At 40.4% G+C, this 16,705-nt stretch overlaps 1 pseudogene; it reads left to right on the forward strand.

The window, feature by feature from the left end:
- The first annotated feature begins 318 nt into the window (after positions 1-318).
- Positions 319-784, forward strand: LOC142853687 (DNA-directed RNA polymerase II subunit RPB4 pseudogene; annotated as a pseudogene).
- Positions 785-16,705: the final 15,921 nt, after the last annotated feature.

Raw genomic sequence — 16,705 nt, forward strand, 5'->3', positions numbered from 1 at the left:
TTAATCCAGTTCGTGACGACAGAAGACACACATTTAATTTCGGGCACACCTTCTGCTGGAAGAATATATACACACCTAAGAAGTGGCTTTGGCTCATTTGTCTCTGTCCCGCACCTTGTTCGCATCTCTCTTCCTTCCTGCGAACAAGAGCCACATTCTTGGGATTCCAGTAGATACTGAAGACCAGCCAAGAGAGAATGCACTCAGAACTGAGCAACTCCTGAAATTTTTGAAGTTTCAGTTCATAGCCAGCCATTGTCAGATTACCTGGACAGTAGCCTGTAAGTGATTCCCATAAATTCCAAGGGGGAGCGTGGCGGTACATTCTAAAACAATGGCGGCCTGCGGCAGTGATCCTCGGGCTGCAGACATTGAAGAAGATGCCACTCAACTCTTCTTTCCGAAAGAGTTTGAGACAGTGGAGACACTCCTGAACTCTGAAGTTCACATGCTTCTGGAGCATCGAATGCAGCAGAATGAGAGCACAGAAGATGAGCAGGAGCTTTCAGAGGTTTGCATGAAAACCCTGAACTATAAAGCCCGTTTCAGTCGTTTCAAAAATAGAGAGACCATTGCCAGTGTTCGTAGCTTGCTTTTCCAGAAAAAGCTACATAAGTTTGAGTTGGCCTGTTCAGCTAATCTTTGCCCAGAGACTGCTGAGGAGTCCAAAGCTCTGATTTCAAGTCTGGAAGGGCGTCTGAAGATGAGGAACTACAGCAGATTCTCGATGATATCCAGACCAAGCGCAGCTTCCAGTACTGATGTTCACACCCTGCTCCTGAGATTGCTCAGAACGCCACCACATTCCAGCCTGGTCAGCCTCACACAGGAGTGCTGAAGAAAGAGACACTTGGGTCACTTTGCTTTATTGAGATATAATGTCCCTCTGTGGTCCTCAGACTCAAGATATGCCTCAGGCCTCACTCAGCCAAGTGCTGGGATTACAGCCCTGAGCCAACACTCAACAGCTTGGCTTTTTGGAGAGAAAAGGCTGGCTTGGTGAAGGTCTTGGTTGCTGTTTCCACAGTGACTATTGGACCATAATTACTGTGTTTTCTTGGTGCAACCTTGTAAGGGCTGCAGTCTGGAACCTGTCAGGTAGAATGATGTGTTGACTGTCTCTTACCTTGGTGGTTTTGGAGCCCATGTTGTTCTTTCTTCTTGTCATTTCAATTTTTGATGTATATAACTAACTTTGTGTAGTTTTTTAAACTAAACTGTTATACAAAATCTTGTATAGGGGAAGAATGTTCTTATCTAGTTGCAAATGGGAGAGATAAACCAGAATTTTTTTTAAAGAATTTCATTTCTTTATTTATTTCTTGGGAGGGGTAACATGATCCATGGTACGTGTGTGGAGAAGAACTTGCAGGAATCAGTTCTGTCCACTATGTGCACTTTCAGGATTGAAATCAAGCCATCAAGCTTGGTGGCCAGAACTGTTACTTACTGGGCCATCTTGCTGGACTCTAAATTATATTTATTTTATTTACTTATTTTTGCAACTTTAGAGATCGGACCAAAAGCCTTCTCTATGCTAAACAAGTGCTGTGACTATGAGTAACATGCTGTCACTGAAGTTCCATTTGTTTCTGTTTGTGTGTTGTGTATTAGGAGACTAGCAAAGGGTATTGGATGTATACCTATTGTGTTGGGGTTTTTATTGCTGTAAAGAGGCACAATGACCATGGCAACTCCTTTTTTTCGCCCAAGACAAGGTTTTTCTGTGGAACAGTCCTGACTGTCCTGAAACTCAATCTGTACACCATGCTGGCCTCAAACTTACAGAGATCTGCCTGCCTGTGGAATCTAAGTGCTGGGACTAAAGGTGAACACCACCACCTCCTGGCTACCATTGCAACTCTTTTCGTTTGGTTGGTTTGGTTTTTCGAGACAGGGTTTCTCTGTGTAGCTTTGAAGCCTCTCCTGGTACTCGTTCTGTAGTCCAGGCTGGCCTTGAACTCACAGAGTTCCGCCTGTCTTTACACCACTCCTCCACCACCAAGTGCAGGGATTAAAGGTGTGTGCCACCAGTGCCTAGCTCGGTGTTCCTTATAAAAGAAGCATTTAATTCAGGTGCCTCTCTTACAACTTCAGAAGTTCAGGTCGTTGTTAAAATTGGGGAGAACATGGCATTGTGCAGGCAGTCATGGTGCTGAAGCTGAGAGTGCTACATTTTACAGGCAACAAGTCAACTGACTGACCCCAGATGCAGGGCAGCTCCTCTCACAGCCAGATGCAATGCAGCCAGCCGCCAGGTCAGATATGCTGAATCTTTCCAGGCAAGCGCACCTAGTGGTGCTATGCAGATTATTAGAAATGGGCTAAATAATTATGTGAGAATTAGCCTAGAAGAGGCTAGATATAATGGGCCAGGCAGTGTTTAAAAGAATACAGTTTGTGTGTTGTTATTTTGGGGCATAAGCTAGCCAGGCGGCCGGGAGCTGAGTGGCTGGAGGCGGCCCTCAGCTCCCACTACAGAATGGCACCTGACGTGTTAGCAGCAATTTCTCGGGTCTGCTCTGCTTGCTAGAGGCAAGCAAGCACTCTCATCTAAGAGAGGCTTCCTGACTCAACTTTAGCTGCAAAACCTTGCAGCTCTTTTAAGAGGTCCTGCCACGAAACACTTAAATGGTGTTGATGAAAAGCTGAGCACATGCTCTTTGGTTTTCAGCCATAGCAGGACCAAAAGCTGAGCCATTGTAAAATGCCAGCTTTCTGGGCAATAATGAACAAACGCTGACTCTTTCAGGCAGGCAGTGTGTGTGGTTAAGAACACTGTTGCAGCTTGCTTGCTGGCAGGGACCTTGAAACGCCATAGAGTTGTGGCAATAAAAATGGCTACATCTGTTTCCTCTTCCATGAGGCTGGAAAGGTAAGGAATGGGCTGGATGTAGCCGACAAAGCCAAGGCTTTAATCCTACCCATATTGCTCAGTAATTTAAAGATTCATGTAGTAAGAAAAAGAGAAATATACAGTAAAAAGAGATTCAAAGACAAAGAAAACCCTTAAATAATTTACAGTGTGTTAAAAATATATGCAGGCTAACAGTTAAAGTTCTTAAAGTAAAAAAACCAAAAAAGGAAGAAAGAGATTAGTTTGGTGTGGTAGTACACACCTTTAATCCCAACACTTGGGAGGCAGAGTGAGATTGACCTCTGTGACTTCAAGGTGTGGTAGCACATGCCTTTAATCTCAAAGCCTGGTAGGCAGAGACAGATGGATCTCTGAGAGTTCAAGGACAGCCTGGTCTACAGAGTTATTCCAGGTCAATGATATACAGAAAGGGTTGTTCTGAACACCTTCAAAAAAATCACTTCACTCAACTGCTGACAGAGATGAATCTAGCACACAGGTTATACCATGAAAAATGTAAATAAAAGTGCCCCATTCAGCAGGAAGCACTTTGGAGAGCAAAAACTGTGCCCATGTTCCCAAATATTGTTTATAAATGTTCTTTTACATTTAAAAGGGGATATGCTAGAGATATGAATAATTTGCATTGGTATGGATTTGACTTTATTGATATAAATTTAAGGTCAATCTTGTTACATGTGTATGTATTTCTGATATTGATTAAGGTCTTCTGATTAGGTAGTTCATGTAAAAATATAATGTATATAGGTTGTTAATGGATAATCATTAATAATAGTCCAGTGTGTAGTTATGTTAGCTAGATTTTTTGGATTGACATAGATATATTTTAGATAGACATTCTTCATATTTTTCAAAGACTACAGAACAGGAATTTAATGTTTTAATAACTTAGGGCTTTTCATGACAATGAGAAATCTGCTCCTGGCAGCACCAATCTACTCCAAAAGGAAGATGGGCATCGAAGAGGCTCCTTATTGAGTTTGATAGCCATTTGGGCAAGAAACTGCTATTGCCTGGACTATTGCACAAATTGGACACAGAGAACCCACAGAGAGTTGACTACTGAACTTGCTTAAAGGTGAGATGATCTTACAGGCTTCTGATTCATGAAGGAGTCTTCAAGACCTTATGCAGGACACAGCCAATAGTGACCGATCTGCCTTTGAAATTTCCTGCTTCATGGAAATGTCTCAGGATTCTATGGGCCTGAAGGCCGAAGATGGATGCCCCAGAGGTACAAAAGAACTGTGGGTGACTGTCCAGGCAGGGAGATGTCTCTGTTAATTCTAGAGTTTGGAAGTTGCTTATTTTTTGTTTGCTTGAGTAATATTGTATCCTTCTTGTGTCTTTGATGGAGGTGAAGAAGAGATAGTTAGTTAAAGTTATAGTCTTCCTTAGTTATGAAAAGATAAAATAGATGTAAATATTGTATTTTTTACTTGATAACTGTTTTGTTATATTAATTTTGCTATGTTAATGTTAAAGCCTTCCTTCCTTTTTGTTTAAACAGAAAAAGGGGAAATGATGGAGGAAGGTCATTGGCTAATAAAGAAAGTGCCTTGGCCCATTTTGTAGGTTAGAACATAGGTGGGTGGAGTAAACAGAACAGAATACTGGGAGGAATAGAAAGTGAGCTCAGACGCCATGCTCCCCTCTCCCGGGCAGATGCGATGAAGTCAATGATAATGGCACTGGGATTTGTCTCTACTTCATGTAGTGGCTTTTTGAGATCCTAGTCTATTTGGATGCACACCTTCCTAAGCCTGAATGGAGTGGGGAGGTCCTTGGATTTCCCACAGGGCAGGGTGGTACCCTGACCTCTCTTAGGACTGGAGGTTGAGAGAGGTATCACGAATGGGGGAGCTTAAATGAAATGGGAGGGGGGTAGGAAGTGGAAATTTTGAAATGTATTATTTATAAAGCATAAAAAATTAAAAAAATACCACAATTAAAGGAATGGGGAAAAAAGAAAGAGAGCATAGGCATAGGGATCAAAACCATGATAGTGATACCCACAGAAATAGCTGATCTGAGATAGTGAGAGCTCCTTGTTCTGGACTGATAGCAAGAAAACCTGCAAAAACTAAATTAGAACCCCTGAATTTGATTGAAAGTCTTGCGGAACAGGCCACTAACTGTGGAACCAGAATGTATCCCTAGTGCTTTAACTGTCAACATAGTATGTTCAATTAGGCTGTTGCTACACGAGATAAGCAGCTACCCTTGGCAGAAAACCAGCGGTTCTGGCATTCCACAAAATCTTTGTGTACTCTAGGCAATACCATCTTCAAGATCACGCCTTCACACAATTTCACTATAGGCTTCCATTGAGGGTCACTCTTGACAAATGCCTGGCCTCAACCGTTTTCTTTAAGTGAAAGGCGAGATACTTCTACTTTTGACTTTAATGTGAGAACCATGTAGCTAAGGCTGGAAGGTTCTGTTACTAGCTGGATCATGGTCCCTGTTTTAATTACACCTTCCCCAATTTTCAGTTTCTCTTTGTTTCCTTCACTAACTTTGCTTGACTCCTCAGGGATTTGCTGTGGATACTGTGCTTGCCTAACCTCAGGGATCATTCAGCAAATGGCCTACTAGAGGTGGGATTAAAGGCATGTATCACAGCAGCTGGATCTAAACTTTTCCTTATTTCCTTTTCACTAGTTGTTAACTTAACTGTGTTGATCTTGCCCTGAGGTCAGCACTCCCTTAATTTCATTTCCAAGTGTTTTTTCCCTTAAACACAAGATTTAACTTGGTTCCACTTCTTGGTGCTCCTTTTCGCCTTGAATATTTTACCTCTTTTATTTTTTAAATGCTCAGTTTGCCTCGTTTCACTATAAATACTGCTTAAAGTCACTACTTACAATAGCTTGACTATACCTGTGGTTTTCTTTTTTTCTTATTTTTTTATTGTTTAGACTTCCTCTGCCATAAGGATCAATTCCAAACTCCACAATTTAGAGTTAGGCAGACTCTAGAAAAGGGCAAAACCAAGATACATTCTACATGACCCAGCAGGCCTGGGTCTGAAAAAAACCGGACTAGCTGAACATAGCAGACAATGAGGACTACTGAGAACTCAAGAACAATGGCAATGGGTTTTTGACCCTACTGCACCTATAGTCTATGTGGTAGCCTAGGGAGTTTGGATGCTCACCTTATTTGACCTGGATCAAGGTGGGTGGTGCTTGGACTTCACATAGGGCAGGGAAACCTGATTTCTCTTGGGCTGAAAATGGAGGGGAACTTGATTGGGTTAGGGGGAAGAAAATGGGAGCCGGTGGTAGGGCGGAGGCAGAATTCTTAAATAAATGAATAAATAAATAAATAAAAAGAATTATCTTAAAGTTTTAAAGATCCAATGCTTTCATTACACACACACTAGCAACTACTCCACAAGCTAGTTCTGCAGAAGCAGATGTCATCCATAAATAGGACAGTCTTTTATCTACCTGGAGCTTGTAACTTGGAGGTGCTGTGATTGCAGTAAGCACTGCCAGCTCTTCTGGGAGACTCACCTGGTAGAGTTTCATGTGGGGGTGAGGGTGGGACAGTGGTGCTGTCTCCAGCTACAAGCGTAAAGGTAGAGCCTGGCAAACCTTAGAAAGGAAGACCTGAAGGGAAGAGAGGTGGCTGGCAGCCCGGAATTCACAAGGAAACTTTCATAATTCTCACCCCAAAGCCTGTCAAAAATGAGATCCCATTTTTTGTGTGATATCTCAGATGAACCCCAGTGGTGATCTGGTATTTATCATCCATAAGAAACCAGAAACTGTCAAATGTTGCTGATTCTCACCTTCATCCCAACATCCTTCAGGCAGAATTATCCACATCTGATTGTGAGTTCTAGGCTAACCTTGTTTACACTCAGAGTCCAGGAAAACCAGGGTCGTTACACACATAAACCCTCTTACAAAAGCCAAAACGTAAAAGGAACCATAGAGCCTCAAATCCAAAGAGCCGAATATAAAAGTATTAGAAAAATGTAATAGAAAGAAAAAATAAAGTCTAATGAGTAATTGCATTGTAACCCTGAGTGGGCAGAAGAATACACTGTGTGACACACTGCAGTTTTCTAAAGGCTTGAGTGGTGGGATGAACCACTAACATTTTCAGATTAAATCAGAAAGCACAGACAGCAAATGATGAAAACTCAGTTCCTTAATCTCAAGGTCAATTAAATGGAGGGAATTCTGCCATTGTGAGAGATATTTTTGTTTTCCAACATGACTACAACTGGAATGAACTACAAGCCAAAAATGGTAGGGCACATCTGTAATGGATCATTTTTGATTGGTTTGTTCTTAATCTCAAGGAGGGAAAGACACTCCTTTGATGATTGAATTTGGTGGGAAGACACACGCCTTTAATCCAGTTCATGACGCCAGAAGACACACCTTTAATTTTGGCCACGCCTTGTGCTGGAAGACTATATAAACACGTGGGTGGAGGCTTTGGCTCATTTGTCTCTGGCCCTCACCTTGTTCGCATCTCCGTTCCTTCCTGGGAAATAGAGCGAACTTCTTTGGGATTCCAGTAGATACTGAAGACCAGCCAAGAGAGAAAGCACTCTGGACTGGGCAATTCCTGAAATTTTTGAAGTTTCATTTTATAGTGAGCCATTGTTGGATTACCTGGACAGCAGCCAGTAAGTGATTCCCATAAACTCCAAGGGGGAGAGAGGTTGATTGTACTGTTCTATAAGGTGCTCTGTTGATTAGAGAACTCTGAATAATAAGTCACCACGACTCTACCACATGAAATTAACTAAATGGGCCCAAAAGTGGTGCTCAAATGCCCAATACTGTGGAGACCTGTCTCATTCACATACCACAGTGGTTTTCTTAGCACGATCTCAGGTTTTTGAGCACTTAGTAACAATTAGCCAGTGCTGATCGAAAAGCTTTGAAAGTCATAGAGTCGAAACTTTATAGGAAGTGAGTCACTGCCGGATGGAGAATTTATCCTGAAATGACATCAGCCACAAAAAAACCCTAGTTTTATAACATGATATTTTCAGCACCATGGCTTTGTATATTTTTCTCAATAGCCACACTTTCTACGCATGTCTCATTTGTTTCAGGGTTTTTCTTTATCACATTTCAATGTTCACACAAATATAGGAATTCCTTTAATTCTTTCAAATTACCTAGGTTTTAATATTTGACGTATCCAGAAGATATTCTATGGATTGTAATTTGCATAGAACATTATCCCTTTTTACCTTTAATTTAATTTGTATCTCTTATCACTTTATAAGTTTGGCCAAATATTTTCATTTTGATTCATTGTTGAAAATAATCAAATCATTATTTCCCTGATGTAAGTGTTTGTAATTTCATGGACACATCAGGGATTTCCTCTTTGATATTTTCTGTGATTCCTTGTCGACTGCTTTCTATGTCCTGGAAGTGCATCATTAGTTTTTTTTGGGATATCTGAGATTTGATGACCGTATATTCATAGTGCTAGACCTGCATCTTAACGTTGATTCAATTTTTGTTTCTAGCATTGCCGGCCAACAAGAAAAGTAGGTGGATTGAGACGACACATCATGGCCAGCCCCTGGGACGAAGTCATCTTTGACAAAGATTTCAAGATCTTAACACCTCTAGGCGTTGGTTCTTTCGGGGAGGTGAAGCTTGCCTGCCACATTCCCACCAAAACACAGGTTGCTGTCAAGATCCTTAGGAAAAAAAGCAATAATCTGGGTGAGATGAACTCTGAAGTAAAGATCCTTCAGACTTTTGAACACAGTAACATCATTCATTTTTTTCATGTCATTGACACACAGTCAACGACTTATATAATCATGGAGTATGTGGCTGGAAAGGATCTACAGATTTTCCTCAGTGAGGTTGAATATTTAAAGGAGCAGGATGCTAGACCCATCTTCCAACAGGTTGTATCAGCGGTGCACTTTCTCCACCAAAGACGCATCGCACATCGCGATATTAAATTGGAGAATATCCTTATTGACGGATATGGCAATACTAAGCTTTGTGATTTTGGTATGGCAATTCAGCTCGCAGAGGGGCAGAAGTTGGAAGAACTCTGTGGTTCTTTGCTGTATATGGCTCCAGAGATGTTGGCAAGGAAACCTTATGATGGGCTGGCTGTTGACATGTGGAGCTTGGGAGTCGTCCTGTATGCAATGGTCACAGGACAATATCCATATGCTGAAGACACATTAGATGGTATGCACAGGCTCATCACCAACACAAAGTATTTCATCTTTGACCACTTATCAAAATCCTGTCACATCATCATTGCAAAATTACTCACGGTTCCCACAAACAGGAGAATAACAATATTTCAACTTGTGAAAAGACCATGGCTGGGACCCGTAAAAAAACGTACAACACCTACAACTAAAGAAATCCTTCCAAGGCTTGTAGAGACTATGTGCACCATGGGTTATAACTTGGAAGATATTTTTTCATCAATAAGATACAGGCAACCAAATAACGTAACAGCAACTTTTAATATTCTAAAACACAAATTGAGGTGTGAGAACAGTTTCCAACATACTGAGCATCCCTGTTTAAAGAGCAGCCACATAGATGCTCCTCACTCTCTTTTCTCATTGAAGAGGAGAGCCAGTGAACCAGCCCTTGCAACAATTAGAGAAGCTGGGAAGAGACAATTTAAAGAAGAGGCTGTTGGAGGAAGAAGCAAGAGTTGCCAAAGTCTTATCAAGCTCAACAAATACTCGTGCTTGGAGATGAGACCCTGTTCAGATGTCACAGTCCCAGCAGAAGGTGTCCTGATGGCAAATGTTATCAAGTGTGCTAGTGGGGACATTGGAGACAGCATGAATTCTGTGGACATCTGGCCTGGTGATCTCTCTTTATTTGAATTACCCTTGGATGGAAGTCCCACATTGTTTCTGAACATGGAGGTTTTGACAGAGGAACCTTCCATGGAACCCGATATTCCTAATGACCAGCCTGAGATTGGATCCACAACCTCTACATCCAGGCCATTCAAGGGCTGGAAACGGATGAGGAATGAATTTCCCATGTATTCGATGCACTCTTGATCTGTGTCATGCTTATTCCAGAGTGAATTATGAACACATTTTATGGTCTAAAGTAAAGTGTTGAAAGTGTAATGGTTGAGGGGCACAATTTCTTTTACCACCAAGATATTCCCTTTGATTGTATTTTAACTCTTATATTAATAAATATATTTTTAAATGCCAAATGTACAATCTCATATGGCACCTGTTATGCATCTCCTCCCCTGAAGACAAAACCACACAAAATCACACAGAGAAATGCATGAACACATACAACTGTGTACCAGGGCCTGTAAGCTATACAAACATAAACTCTAAGCCTCCACATTGGGTTGGTTCATGACTTTTTCAGTATTATATTGTGTATTGACAAAGTCTCCCATATACATATCTGTCTATATTTCAGGTCTTACTTGTTATTCCCTGCCTTCCCGACAAAGCAACAACTCCTTTCTCATATACACATCAGGGTCGACTAGATAACTCACCTCTAACAATTTTAAGCCCACTTATATAAACCCTATTCGTTATTAAACTTTGCTATATAACCCCCTGCCTGATTATCATGGTCACGATATTCACAAAAGGCAAGTGTCTCTTTCTGTTATATTTCTCTTCTTTTCATGTCACCATACACAGGGATGGATAAGTATCACGTGCCACACAGAAGCCCCTACACTACATTCAAATAACTACAAGCAGATGACAGCGTAGGTGGCAATTCCTTCTGTCCATTCCCTACAAAACAGCCTTGGTCCTCTCAGAAGAATGTGTTTAGCCTCTGTTAGGTACAAACTTTCATGTAACAAAACCACAAATAAGTTGGTGTTCATTAGCACCCAGCATGGTGTTAGAGTTTCTGTTGCTGTGGAGTACACATTGACCACTTACAAAGGAAAATATTTAGCCGCCTGAATGTGATGGTGTGTTGTGAGGATTGAGCCACTGACAGTGGAACAAGCATTTATCCCTAGTGCTTTAATTGTCAACATACTATTTTCAACTTAGGCTGATGCTATACCGTAGTGAAAAACTTTGGTGCACGTTAGCATTACTGCACCTCTCTTCCTGGGAACCACTACCCTGGTAACCAACGACATATGCACTGGAGTTTTGAGTACTTTCCATCCCCTTTGGAGTCTTTCTTCAGTAGACCCAGAACCTGGATCTGGGTTGAGACAACCTTCAGGTGTTCCTCCTTGTAATTGCCACAGCATTGATCAATCAGAGTTAGCTGGCTGTTGAATGAACTAGTCAAAATAGTTGACAATTGATTTCTGGACTTTCCCTTTGATTCTGTACTACACCTTCTTGATTTTGTGGGGTTTTTTTTCGTATAAAGAGCTTGTAGTAGACAAAGCAGGGTTCCTTCTGCTCTCAAGGCTGAGGGATCTCTGCCACAGCAGCAGAATAAAAATTCCTCTTGCTATTGACAACTGTTCTGAGGGTGTCTCTTGGGGTGACATCCTCCTTGGTGGGGCTTTAGGTCCCAACAAGAGAAGCAGCTACCCTTGGCAGATAACCAATGGATCTGGCATCCACAAAATCTTGGTGTAGTCTAAGGCAATACAAGCTTCAAGTTCACACCTTCACACAATTTCACTATAGGCTTCCTTTGAGTGTCACTCTTGACAAATGCCTGGCCTGAACCATTTTTTTTTTTATGTGAAAGGCGAGATACTGAAATGCCGTTCTTCTACTTTGGACTTTAATGTCAGAACCATGTAGCTAAGGCTGACAGGTTCTGTTACTAGCTGGATCATGGTCCCTGGTTTAATTACACCTTCACCAATTTTCAGTACCTCTTTGTTTCCTTCACTAACTTTGCTTTACTCCCCTGGAATTTGCTGTGGATACTGTGTTTGCCTAAATCTCAGGGATCCATCAGCAAATAGCCTACTAGAGGTGGGATTAAAGGCATGCAACACAGCAGCTGGCTCTAAGCTTTTCTTTAATTCCTTTTCACTAGTTATTAATAACTAGGTTGATCTTGCCCTGATGTCACCACTCCCTTTATTTCATATCTTAATGCATTTTTCTCCTTAAACAGAAGATTCAAATCTATTCTACTGCTTTCCTGGTGCTCTTTTCAACTTAAAATTTCCACATCTTTCATTTTTTAAATGCTCATTTTGCCTCTTTTCTTTATAAATACTACTTAGTGTGACCCCAAACTGATGGAGGAAGGTCATTGGCTAATAAAGGAACTGCCTTGGCCCATTTTATTGGTTAGAACATAGGTAGGTGGAATAAACAGAACAGAATGCTGGGAGGAAGAGGAAGTGAGCTCAGACTACACAGCTCTCCTCTCGGGAGCAGACGCCTCAGAGCGACGCCATGCTCCCGGCTGCTGGGCAGACACACGCGATGAAGCTCCGACCCAGGATGGATGTAGGCTAGAATCTTCCCAGTAAGCGCACCTAGCTGTGCTACATAGAATATTAGAAATGGGCTAGTCCAGGTGCGAGAGTTAGCCTAGAAGAGACTAGATAGAAATGGGCCAAGCAGTGATTAAAAGAATACAGTGTACGTGTAATTATTTCGGGGCATAAGCTAGCAGGCGGCTGGGGTGCTGGGGACGCAGCCCTACTGCTCCAATTTCAAAAGAATGGCGCCCAGACGTGTGGACAACTGAATCTTCTGAAAGCCTGAGAAAGCTTGGGAAAGAATAAAGCATTTTTTCTTGGTAGCGACACTTCTCGGGTCTACTCTGCTTGCTAGAGGCAAGCAAGTGCTCTCATCTAAGAGAGGCTTCCTGACTCAGCTTTAGCTGCAAAACCCTGCAGCTCATTAAGAGGTCCTGCCACGAAACACTTAAACGGTGTTGACAAAAAGCTGAACACATGCTTTTTGGTTTTCAACCATAGCAGGAAAAAAGATGCGCTGTTTAAAAATGCCAGCTTTCTGGGCTTTCCTGCCAGGTCAAACTCTTACTCTTTTATGCAGGTGGTTTGTGCGTTTGCAAGCACAGGCTGCTGAAGCTTGCTTCCTGGCAGGGACCTTGAAATGCCATAGAGTTGTGGCAGTAAACATGGCTACAGCCAGTACCTCAGCCATGAGGCTGAAAAGCTAAAAAATGGGCTACAGCTAGCCGGCAAAGCCACACCTTTAGTCCTACTGAGATTGCTTGGTAAATTAAAGACTCATGTGGTCAGAAAAAGAGAGATATACAGTAAAGAGAGATTGAAAGACAGAGAAAATTTCTGAGTGGTTTAAAGTGTGTTAAAAAATTTATGCAAACTAAAAGTTGAAGTTCTTAAAGTAAAAAACAAAAAAGGGAAGAGAGTTGTGTCTGGTAGTACACACCTTTAATCCCAACACTTGGGAGGCAGAGGGAGATTGACCTCTGTGACTTCAAGGTGTGGTAGCACAACGCCTTTAATCACAGTGCCTAGAAGGCAGAGACAAACAGTTCTCTGTGAGTTCAAGGTGTTGTAGAGTATACCTTTAATCCCAATGCCTCGGAGGCAGAGACAGGTGGATCTCTGAGAGTTCAAGGACAGCCTGGTCAACAGAGTTACTTCAGGTCAAAGATACAGAGAACCTGTCTCAAAAAGCAAAAAGTTAAAAGTAAAAATAAACAAAATAGAGGTTAAAATAAAGCACACAAAGATGGAAAATACACAGAGAATTTTGATACTGTATGCTATTATGCTCTCTTTGAATTATTTGAATGCTGAGGAAAGAGCAACAGCTGCTCAAAGATATTTATTTATAAATGCTGCTGAACTAATCCAACATAGATATTTTGATGCCTTGACTTTGAAATTTGGATCTAAGGACATGATACTTTGGAAAGGAGTTTCTTATTTTGTTTTCACAGAGGATGAGACCCTGTTCATATCTTCTATTCTGATATGGTATGATGGACCACGCCCTCCTGAAGTGTTGCAGTGAACATCTTCAGACAATTTCTTCGCTCAACTGCCAACTGAAATGAAACTAGCACACAGGTTATACCATGAAAGACCTAATTAACGATGCCTCCATTCAGCAGGAAGCAGTTTGGAGAGAAAAAACTGCGCTTATGTTCCCAAATATGGTTTATAAACATTCTTTAGCATTTAAAGTGGGATATGATATAGATATGAATAATTTGTATTAGTATAGTTTTTGCTTTATTGATAGAGATTTAAGGTCAATTTTGTTATATGTATATGCATATTTATGCTATTGATTAAGATATTGTGATTGTGTAGTTCATTAAAAAATGTAATGTATAATTAAGAAATAGGTTAATTGATAATCATTAGTAATGGTCAAGCATGTCGTCATGTTAGTTAGAGTTTCTAGATATATAGAGGTACATTTCAGTTAGATAGACATTCTTCATATCTTTCAAAGACTGCAGAATATGGCATTTAATGTTTTAATAACTTAGGGTTTTTCATGACAATGAGACACTCTGCTTCTGGCAGCACCAATCTAATTCAGGAGGAAGATGGGCATAGAAGAGGATCCTTATGAGGTTTGATAGCCATTTGGGCAAGAAACTGCTATTGCCTGGACTATTGCATAAACTGGACACAGAGAACCCACAGTATAATGTTGTAAACGAATGCAGACAGATTGTAAATATATATATGTACAGCTTTAATGTAGAAATAGACTTACAGAACCACCATTCCCGCGGAGAGCAGGAAAGAAGAAGCAGCGGTTGGGAGCACGCTTGCCAAATTTATAGGCAAACATTAGCCCGAGGCGAACACGCCCCCTAAGGGGCGGGACTTATCCCTACATCTCCCCTTTTTGTCTAAATAAGACAGAACTAAACCAAATACAACTATATACAATAATAACAAATAATAAATATAACAAACAATATTGAGAACAAAAGTTTTGCTAAACATTCTATCTCAAGGAGTCTAAATAATGTAGAGAGTAACTACAATTATATAATCTTCAACTCCGTCAAAGATCTGAGAAGGGAATAAATATTACTTAACAAATGAGATATATCCAAAATGTGCAACAATTGACAGAGACAACTGACCACTTGGGCAATCACCCAAAGTCTCGTTTGCAATGTTGTGTCAACCAATTTTGGCTAAGGCCTAACATAACTGACATACCATTATTAAAGGCAAGAAACTTTTCAAAATTATCTTACCCTGTCTTGGCAGGATATGACAGTCCTGTTTTATTCATTGATGCACGCTCTGTATCTCTGTCAGTGGTTGAGGTATGGGCATTTCTTTGCTCAAAGGCCAGGTCGGCCAAATAGAAAGGCTCCAGGTGGAGTGTCTTTGGTGCTCAACATTCTCTTGGGAATAGAGCGGTGTTGCCAGGAGCAATTGTGTCTCACTATCACGAAACTCTGAGTTAGATTAAAGGCCATTTTCTACAGCTCTTTGAAGAGTTTGAAGATTATCTATCTATACTGAGTATAATCTCTATATATCTAGAGAACCTGATTAGTCTAATTGTAAATGACAAACTTAGATGACTATTTATCTATATAATTCTCAATATCTAACTTAAAGACTAAGACAATAAACAACTGTGTAACAAATGAGGATAATGACCTCCAAATATAAACACTGTACAAATATACATTGCAATATGGTAAATATATATCAATACACAAACATTATATAAGTATCTTAATCAGAGGTAGAAATGTACACTGCAATATGGTAAATATATACTATATATATATCAATACAATATATGTCAATACATAAAAATGTTTTAAACAGAGGTAGAAACATGCATGCATACAATAGTCAATATAATTTAACTTAGTATCAATATACAAGAATCGATACCAATATATTTGTCTAAAAGCAGTAACTCACAATTATAAATCTATTATCCCATCATTCCCTCTTTTTTTTTCAAAATGATCCCTGAGCTTATAAAATTCCTCCCCCAACCTCCCAACTTCTAAATGATGTCCCTAAACCCAGGGGTAAACTTTACTGGGAGAGGGGACATCGTCCTCTAGAATTACTTCCAGCTGTCATGGGGGTGATGCTATTTCTGGGGGATCCTGTGAAAGTAAAATGATGGTTAAATGTCAAGATCAATGTCTTTTAAAATTGCAAATAGTCTCTGAGTATTTTGTGGAGGTCTGGCCAGAATGTTGTACAAGATGTGCACCATTTCAGCTAACCAAGTTGGGATCGTTTTGTGCAGCTGGTATCCAAAACGGGTCTTGTAGTAGCGCTATCAGTATCATGACGTCATATCAACCAGGTAGATTTGTTGTTGTAGGGCCCCATCTTCTTCCTGGAAACTTCAAATGTCACTTTAGGAAAAACTCATTATTCATTGTGAAAAACTTAAACATTAATCATATAGACGTACATATATATATTCAATGAAAGGCATGATAGATATATCCAATGAAAAGTATGATAGATATGAAGAAAAGCAAAGATGTTTTCTATACTCATATTTCTTTCTGTCCCATATCATGGCTCTTGACATGAGACAGAAACTCCAGAAACTCTTGGTTTTTCTCTTATTAACAGGCATGGAATTGGAGAGGGACTGAGCCAGAGTCCAACTTCAAAACCAGCTCTACATATTTATAAAGAAATGTTTAATAAGACATATATATATATATATATATATATGTATATATATATATAATTAATACTTACAAAAATGTGTCCATCCATCAGTAATTAAATATTCAGGGTCCCTTAATTTCTTTGAAGATTAGTATTTTCCTATGGAGATAAGAAAAGAACCCGGCCCCAACCTATCTGTATTTCTTACCATCAGTATGCTCACCATCCTTGTGAATGAATTGCTATTTATCTTTTCCAAGTGGCTTCTCTTCTTCAAGCCGAACC

Source organism: Microtus pennsylvanicus, chromosome 7 (assembly GCF_037038515.1).
Source record: "Microtus pennsylvanicus isolate mMicPen1 chromosome 7, mMicPen1.hap1, whole genome shotgun sequence".
Lineage (NCBI taxonomy): Eukaryota > Metazoa > Chordata > Mammalia > Rodentia > Cricetidae > Microtus > Microtus pennsylvanicus.